Raw genomic sequence first — 8,470 nt, forward strand, 5'->3', positions numbered from 1 at the left:
TATATATATATATATGTAGGATGCTTGTAGTAGAAACGGACTTCTCGAAATGAATCAAACGCGTTAATTCAGCAAGATCACTCATTTACACACGTACAGACATATGTAAACATGACAGACAATAACAATCACGCAATTATATATAACTTTTAATTTTATGCTTCTTCTTCTTTCAATGAAGATACCATGTAAACAAGCACGAAGTCTGTCTGATTTTTGTTATTGTTTGTTATGCTGTGTGTGTGTGTACAAATGAAATCAGTAACTGAATAAAACTACTACTTACCTTAAGTTCAAGTTTTTAATTAATTGTATTTTCATCTATAACATGTATGAATATAAAAATAGATGTATCTACATAGGTATATATTAGTTGTATTTATACACCATGTATATTCCAGGTTGAGGAAATCTTTTGTCCTCGTGGCTGTTATTTTGGTTGAACGTAGCTGCTTGTAATATATATATGTATGTGTGTTTGTGATGTTGTTTGTATATATAGGTGTATGTGTGTGTATGTCTACGTAGATATGTGTATGTAAATGTTTATGTTTGTATGTTCGTTCGTGTTAATGAGGAGGAGATTTGTGTGAGTGATAGTTTCTTTCAGTCGATCGTGGATGATTGAGGGCGTGTTATAATAGGAAATCTCTCAGAGAGACTTGTAACAACGGCTGACCAAAGAGTGATCCGCATTGTTACAGATATCACCAACGATTACGTTCGCTCTAAGTAACTAAACACCCACCCTTACTTCGCGGATTTTCATGAAAAAAGAAAAGACAACACCAAAACAAAACAAACACACGCTTTACAGAAAGAGATACATGTACAATTTGGAAACACATATTTCACAACGTACATACATTCATGCTGGCGTACGTGCGCTCACACATGTATTCATCCATATAGCAGAATACACACTCATACATAGTTAACACCCAACTAACACCGTTACAATAACATCAACATTAATCCAACAAACCCGATACTAGTTGCAATGATGATGGTATTGGTTATTGTTGTTGTTATTGCAAGTGCGTGTGTGTATGTGTGTATATGTGTGAGTAATGTTATTGTTGTGGTGGCGGTGGCAGTGACGATGCGACCGTCTGAGTTGTGTTCGTGATGATTAAAACGAGTGTTTATAGTTACAATGGTGATGGTGATAAAAATAAAGGAATTAAAAAAAAGCTGGTAATCGTGTTTTTATTGAAATAAAAGAGGCAGGGGGGGGGGGGATTGAGAAAGAAAAAGATAAACACAAAGAGAGAAGAAATGACAGAATAGAAAAGGTAGGGGGGTGAGATTCGAGAATGAAAATAAGACTCTTAGAGAAAAGTGAATGGATAGAAGTAAAACTCTACATTATTGAAGAAATAGGTGACGTTGATGTCTGACAGCTAAATATTCATCCACGCAGATGTTAGACAAGACAATATATTTTCTTGATTTCATTAAATTCAACTAAATTTGATATATACAAATAAAAGTTGCGTAAACAACATAACAAAAGCAGTAACAGCAATTAATGTAATATATATTTTATAACTATAACACACTGGTACAGACACAATTTATATACAGTATTTTTTTTATAAATTACATGGAATAACAGGATAACGTGGGCAAATATAAACACGTGTCTCTGTACATACATTAACCCATTAATGGTTTGGCTAAATAGCGGGTCTAGTGAAGAAAGTTCCAACATCTGGTTATGCATACCCAAATGCCCCAGTAATGTTTACTAAAATAGCAAGTTACTTTTAAAGGAACACAAATTTCTGCATAGACAATATATCTGGTAAGTCTGATCTTCATGCCCAAGAGTAGAAAGTCAATGATGTTTGAATTTTTGCCACCTATTGCTATCCCTCGGGCTCAGCAACCCTTCTCCGATTCTGAATCGTTTTCTTGAGATCTAGTGTCTATATTTCGATTTTATTCTTTGAGGTTAGGTTTTCTTACTGTCTCAGTTCAAATTGTTGTTATTTAGACCCCCAAACAGCTCTGATTAGGCAGACCCTATGACCAACCTGTATGTTACTCACACATAATGTGTTCAAAAACAGCATTATGCAATGTGCTTTCCCATATTTTCAAGACCACGATGTGGTTTAAGAAAAATTCAGCTGCTATTTCTAGCCGATCGAGTGACCATGCAGAGGTTCCATTATGTTCAAATTGTTAAACGTCCATCTGGATGATATTCGTGTGTGGAAAAAGTTCGAGAGAAAATGAAGTGATAAGAATGACTGAAGTAGGCGGTTGCTAGTTTAAGAAAGGAGAAACATGAAAGATAACTGGGCGGAGGTAAAGAATACGTACACCACCCGTTTTTGGCGTGACCTTAACCCTAACCCTAAACCCTAAGCCCTAACCCTCCACCCTGAACACCTGGTCTGCGTATTCTTTACCTTAGCCGACAACTGAACCCTGGGTGGGGGGCATCCAAGCTACAAGAATAATGATCAGAGAGAAAAGGATAAATATAAAATGTTTTGTGCTAGGAAAACAACGTAATCTCCTTTCGTTAATTTGGAGAGTTTAAATCATCTGGCACTATAAAGTACTGACAGAAGTTTGTGTTTCCAGCTTGTTTTAGTTAAGTGTTTTATTGATGTCATTCAAGTTATGTTTTTTTTTATTTACAATATTTTTACTTTATTAATTTTCTTGCTTTTGGGGGTGGGGTTCAGTAGAAACATCGTTAATGTTTGTACTACAAGAAGAGGTTCTATCTACTCTGGCTGTAGAATTGTAGAGAACTTAAAGAACCCCCCCCCTCCCACCAGAGACGTACTCCAGGAACATTGTTCAAACGCCTCTGTTCCCTCTTTCAATAGCACCTCTATCTATACTATTCAAGTAAAGCATACCCTTTTTTTTTCCTCGTGCAGGTACGACCAAGTGATCCAGCCGTTTGAATCCTAATCTGGGGTATCCATGAATGTCTTACTGACAGATTAACTTCAGGAAAAGGAATGTTTGTCTTCTCTTTAATAAATTGCCTTTCAGAAGAAATGAGTTCAGCAATCCAAGCTAATTTAATTGTGATTAATTATATCAAGTTCCTTTGTCTATACCGGTTGGTACTTTATCTCCCCACATTACGTATATGCAGCAAAATGGATAGCGTCAACAAGACATTTTTTCGTTAAATACAACCTCAATACATGATGAAAAAGGCAGACGTTTATTAAAAACTTCAATAGCTACTAATCACAGTTGATAAATTTTAAAACTCTCTTCCTCTCTTGTTATATTGATATGAATATACCTTTTTTTTCTGTATCATATTCAAGGTAAGAGTCGCAACAGAATCAAATATACTAAATTGCATCTACACGCTAATCACGTATTAATATTAACTACTTGATAACTGATAACTAAGTCTCCACCCATCTGTCGCTATCAATTGACTAACAAAACTCAATAAGCAACATTTTAGTACAATTAATCTTTTTTTTTTACTTTTTTTTTTGACAAGGATATCTATATATTAGCAGACATTACACAGATATTAACAGATCTGAAAGAGTTGCTGGTCATTAATTTTTTCATATTTATTTATTTATTGCTGAGTCATGAGGAAGGGACAGTGCCCTTGGCCTTTACAGATTCTCTGCAACCAGTGAGGTTACACCAATGATCTGTTTATACGGTTGCAGGTCAATATCTACAGGAATGACATGAACTGGGAGAAGATTCCAGAGTGTTGATATACTGGGATGAAAGGACAGGACTGAGAAAAGTAGTTACTATGGGGCTGAGGAAAAAGACTTGGGTTGCAACAGGAGGGATGAGTGGGTTGTGGGTGCCTGAGTGGTGGAGGTATGAGATGCCACCCAACTCTGAAGCAGAGACCATTATAGTACAATAAAAAAGGACAGAAGGAAGAAACAACATCCCTATAGGCCAGAGACCAAAATGTGTGTTAGTAAATTCCCACTAACACTCTTCCAGTTATGACAATGTGGTGCGTAAAAGCACCCATTACACTCATGGAGTGATTGGCGTTAGGAAGGGCATCCAGCCATAGAAAACCATGCCAAATCAGACTGGAGCCAGGCACAGCTTTCCTGTATGCCAGCTTAGTCAAACTGTCCAACCCATGCCAGCATGGACAATGGATGTTAAATACTGATGATGTATATATATATATATATATATATATATATATATATATATACACTCTGCTAAGTGGCTGGTGTTAGGAAGGGCATCTAGCTGTTAAAATCTTGCCTGTACAGTCATGGAAGTCTGGTACAGGCTTCTGCCCAGCCGGCTCCTGTCAAACTATCCCACCTATGCCAGCATGGAAGGCGGATGTTAAACAATGATGATATATATATAACATCATCATCATCATCATCATCACCACCACTACCACCATCATCATTATCCAAGTTGGCATTGGTTGGATGGTTTTACAGGATCTGATGGCTTCAAAGACTACAGTATCTGTTTGATATGGTTTCTACAGCTGGATGTGTCTTTCTAATACCAACCACTTTACATTGTGTACTAGGTGCCTTTTTCATGCCAGCAGTGGTGAGATCACAATGCAGTTTGCAAGACTTTGAACCTCAAGTGGGGAGGAGTAACTTCATGCTAGAAGAATAAGGAGTAGAGAAGAGTAAAGTATACGAAATAAGTCAGAGCAAAACAGGTTTCTTGCTGAAGAGAGCTAGGTGACTACTCATGTTTTAGAAGCGATAGGGATGGTGCTAGAAATTGGTGATGAGGCAACAGAGTGGACCTTCAAGAAACAAGGTGGTTAGAAATGAGTAGGCCAATGGTGCCAGAAGTGTGTAAGAGGAGTAGAGGATATATGGTAGAGTGTGGTGGTGGGAGCAGAATAAAGATAATGATACAGTAAACAGGTGGAAGAAAAAGATGATATGCTGTTGGCTGGATTGTAGGTGTGGATGGAGAAAGAGAGAGAGAGAGGAGCACAATGTATGCGGAGGCTAGAATGTGAAGATGTAAGAGAATTTGGTAACACAATGGGGTGTCAAAATTAATGGATGAACAATGGATAACAAGTGAAGGGTCCTGGGTAGTAAGAAATGTGATTATCCCAGATGAACTGCAATTAAGAATGTGAAGTGTGGAGGATATCTTGACAAAGAGGAATTGCAGTTTGAGGTGTAGTGGGTGATGGAAGTCTTGAGGAGTAGGGAATTAGGTGAAGAAAAATAAGAAAGGACTGAAAATGCATCAAGTTTTTATTGCTTCTGAACCACATGGTTCCAGGTTCAGCCCCCGCTGCATGACACCTTGGGCAAGTGTCTTCTACTATAGCTTCAGGCTGACCAGAGCCTTGTGAGTGGATTTGGTAGATGGAAACTAAAAGAAGCCTGTTGTGTGTGTGTGTGCATATATATATATATACACATCTGTGTGTGTGTGTTTTTGTCCCCCCCCCACCGCTATTGCTAGACAACCAATGATGGTGTATTTGTGTCCCCGTAACCTAGTGGTTTGGCAAAAGAGACCAATAGAATAGGTACAAGACTTACAAAGAATAAGTCCTGGAGTCAATTTCTTCAACTAAAACCCTTTAAGGTACTGCTCCAGCATGGCCACAGTCACATGACTGAAACAAGTAAGTGAATATTTATTTGTTTGAATAAAACAAGTTTTATTTTTTAACATAGAAGGTAAATTTATACATATGAAATTAAAAATGCAAAAATGTGTTTTCACATAAATGTTTTCATATAAAAAAAAAACATAAGTGTATGTATTCACAAAGGTGAATTTTGCACATAACACAAAAGAGAGAAAAAAATTTCATATAACTTAAAAGTTCTTGTATAAAAAAAAATTTATTAAATAAACTTTCGTGTATGTTGGAGTCAAAAAAAGTTTTGCTGTGGATGAAAAATTGGGGCTGTTATGAAGTTTAAAGTGAGTTTTTTAATGCGTTGTAAAACCATGTGTGTGTGTGTGTGAGGATAGCTACATAAAGAAGTGCTGGTCACTTAAGGTGGATAGAATTTGTGGAAGAGTAAGGCTGAGGAAGACATGGGGCAAAGTTGTGAAGGCTGATCTCAAGATACTGAGCCTTACAGAGGAAGTAACAAAGGACTAAGATGGCTTGGCAATTTGATGTGCTCAAGATGGCCCACCCACTACACCAAAAATGATGTCCCTAAAAACATTTTGTATATGCTTGTAACTCATTCTGTTCCATCCAGCATTCTCCACATCTCATTCTTCTAACATCCATCCTTTTATCACTCCCTTGTCTATGGCACTTAACTTTTTGCAGTACCAATTACCTCCCCTACATTACCCTCCTTCATTCACTCAGTTTTTCACCAATCGCCTCCTTTCTGTGCCTTCAGTTATCTCTCTCCTATGCCATATTCCCTTTTAACACCTCACATATCTACTTTTCATTCTCAGACCCCCATCATATACACCATCATTCCACACACATTAAAACCGCCCTTTTGTACCCCCCATATCTCCTTCCTTGCCACTCTTACATCTTGCACATCATTCCCCTACCTTCTGATCTATCTGTCCTGTACCACTTTTATCTCTCTCACCTTACTCATTCTCCATACTCATATTTCCCATCAAACATACCTCCATCCTCATTCATCAGTCACAACATTCACCTCTCTCTCCATCTCCACCTGTTGCTCTCCCTTTACACACTTATGAAAATACCCACTCTTTCCTCCCCAACCCTGACCTACTGTCTGTCTCCTCTCTTATGCTCACTTTCTTGTATCATGAGAATTTACTCCACTACCATCTTTATCTCCTTCCCATCTGCTCCCAGTCACCCCTATACAATGTGTTGCAGCCATGATTCTCCTCAGTAGCAAGATACCTGTGCTTGTCTCTCTACTATACATTAGACTTTCAACCTTTAGCATGAAATCCCCTTCTCCCACTCACACACACTTAATAAAAGGAACTTTTTCTTTTCCTCTTTCCCTATTCTTTTCCTGTCTCATAAGTTACTTGATAATCTTTCTGGTGCTAGTGACACAAGAAAAATGCATCCAGTACACCTGTAAAGTGATTGGCATTAGGAAGGGCATCCAGTATTGAAACCATACCAATGCAGAATCTAGAGGTTGGTGCATCCCAATGGTTCACCGGATTCTGTAAAAAGATCCAACTCATGCCAGCATGGAACATGGTTGTTAAATGAGGATGATGATGATGAAATACACACACACACACACACACATACATACGTATATATATCTGTGTGTGTGTGTGTGTGTGTATATATATATATATATATATATATATATATATATATATATATACACACACATACATGTCTGTTGGTAACCTTGTATATATGTAGTTTATATATTTTGAAAAAATAGTTATTTGCAGTAAGCTCAGCTGATGATCCTAAATGTTTGGCATTAAAGGTGAAATCAATTGATACTGAGATGACTGTACTTTACTTTGTGATTTTGCAAAGGTAAGGGCTATTTTTTCTTATATTCGCTACATTAACTGTGCATGTTTTGTTTATAGTGAGAAATATGTGGCTTTGGAGAGTTAACTCTTCTTTCTAGCATAGTTAGTATATATTTTTTATACCCTAAATTTATATATACATATATATATAATATAAATAATATATGCATATATCCATACATATATGTACATACCTACATCTATATGTATACATACATGCATATATTGGCACAGGACATAAAAAAAAACGTTAAACACAATGAGAAACGAAAACAGAAAACGAACTTTTTTCAAACAACGAAAAAAACAAACAAAGAAACGAGACATGCAACATAAAGAGTATAACCCTTCGTCAGTTGTCCCTGTTCCATCTACTCTGCATTTCGATATATATATATATATATATATATATATATATATATATATGTTAAGAGAGAGAGATTCAAAACTGCACAGAAGGATGACAAAGGAACACAGAAAATTCACACACAAGATGTGGACATGCTCTTTCTTCATCAGTTATTGTCTAAAAATCATAACAATTTCACACCTTTGACAATAAGATTGCTCATTTTGGTGGCATCAACAGCTAAAAGCTGCCGAGAATAAATGAGCAAAAACACATGTATATACATACATTAGATATTATACATATTTATTATATACATATTGAATATGTATATTATGTATATGTGTGTGAATGTCTGTCTATATATATATATAGCCTCACATAGGTGATGACAAGTGACCAAGACTTTTGGTGATGTGTTGTGATTGAGATGACTCATCAAGCCAAGTGTAATCGTAGTCGTGCCGATGGCACATTAAAAGCACCCATTACACACTCGGAGTGGTTTTTTAGGAAGGGCATCCAGCCGTAGAAACCATGCCAAATCAGAGTGGAACCTGGTGCAGGTCTCCAGCTTACCAGTCATACTATCTAACCCATGCCAGCTTGGAAAGCGGATGTTAAATGATAATGATATATATATATATATATATA

At 36.8% G+C, this 8,470-nt stretch overlaps 1 protein-coding gene and 1 long non-coding RNA gene across 3 annotated transcripts in view; one reads left to right on the forward strand and one right to left on the reverse strand.

Annotated features, from left to right (window-relative positions):
* LOC106883075 (uncharacterized) overlaps positions 1-1,111 on the reverse strand; it is a 322,884-nt gene extending 321,773 nt beyond the window's left edge. The window contains exon 1 of the mRNA XM_052966955.1: positions 287-1,111. The gene's annotated coding sequence lies outside the window, so the exon portion shown is untranslated. The remainder of the gene's footprint in view (positions 1-286) is intronic.
* Positions 1-8,470, forward strand: part of LOC128247564 (uncharacterized) — a 40,691-nt gene that overhangs the window by 18,805 nt on the left and 13,416 nt on the right. For both annotated transcript variants that reach the window (XR_008263881.1, XR_008263880.1), the window contains one exon: positions 2,904-3,308. This is a non-coding gene — a long non-coding RNA (uncharacterized LOC128247564). The remainder of the gene's footprint in view (positions 1-2,903; positions 3,309-8,470) is intronic.

Source organism: Octopus bimaculoides, chromosome 4, assembly GCF_001194135.2.
Source record: "Octopus bimaculoides isolate UCB-OBI-ISO-001 chromosome 4, ASM119413v2, whole genome shotgun sequence".
NCBI lineage: Eukaryota > Metazoa > Mollusca > Cephalopoda > Octopoda > Octopodidae > Octopus > Octopus bimaculoides.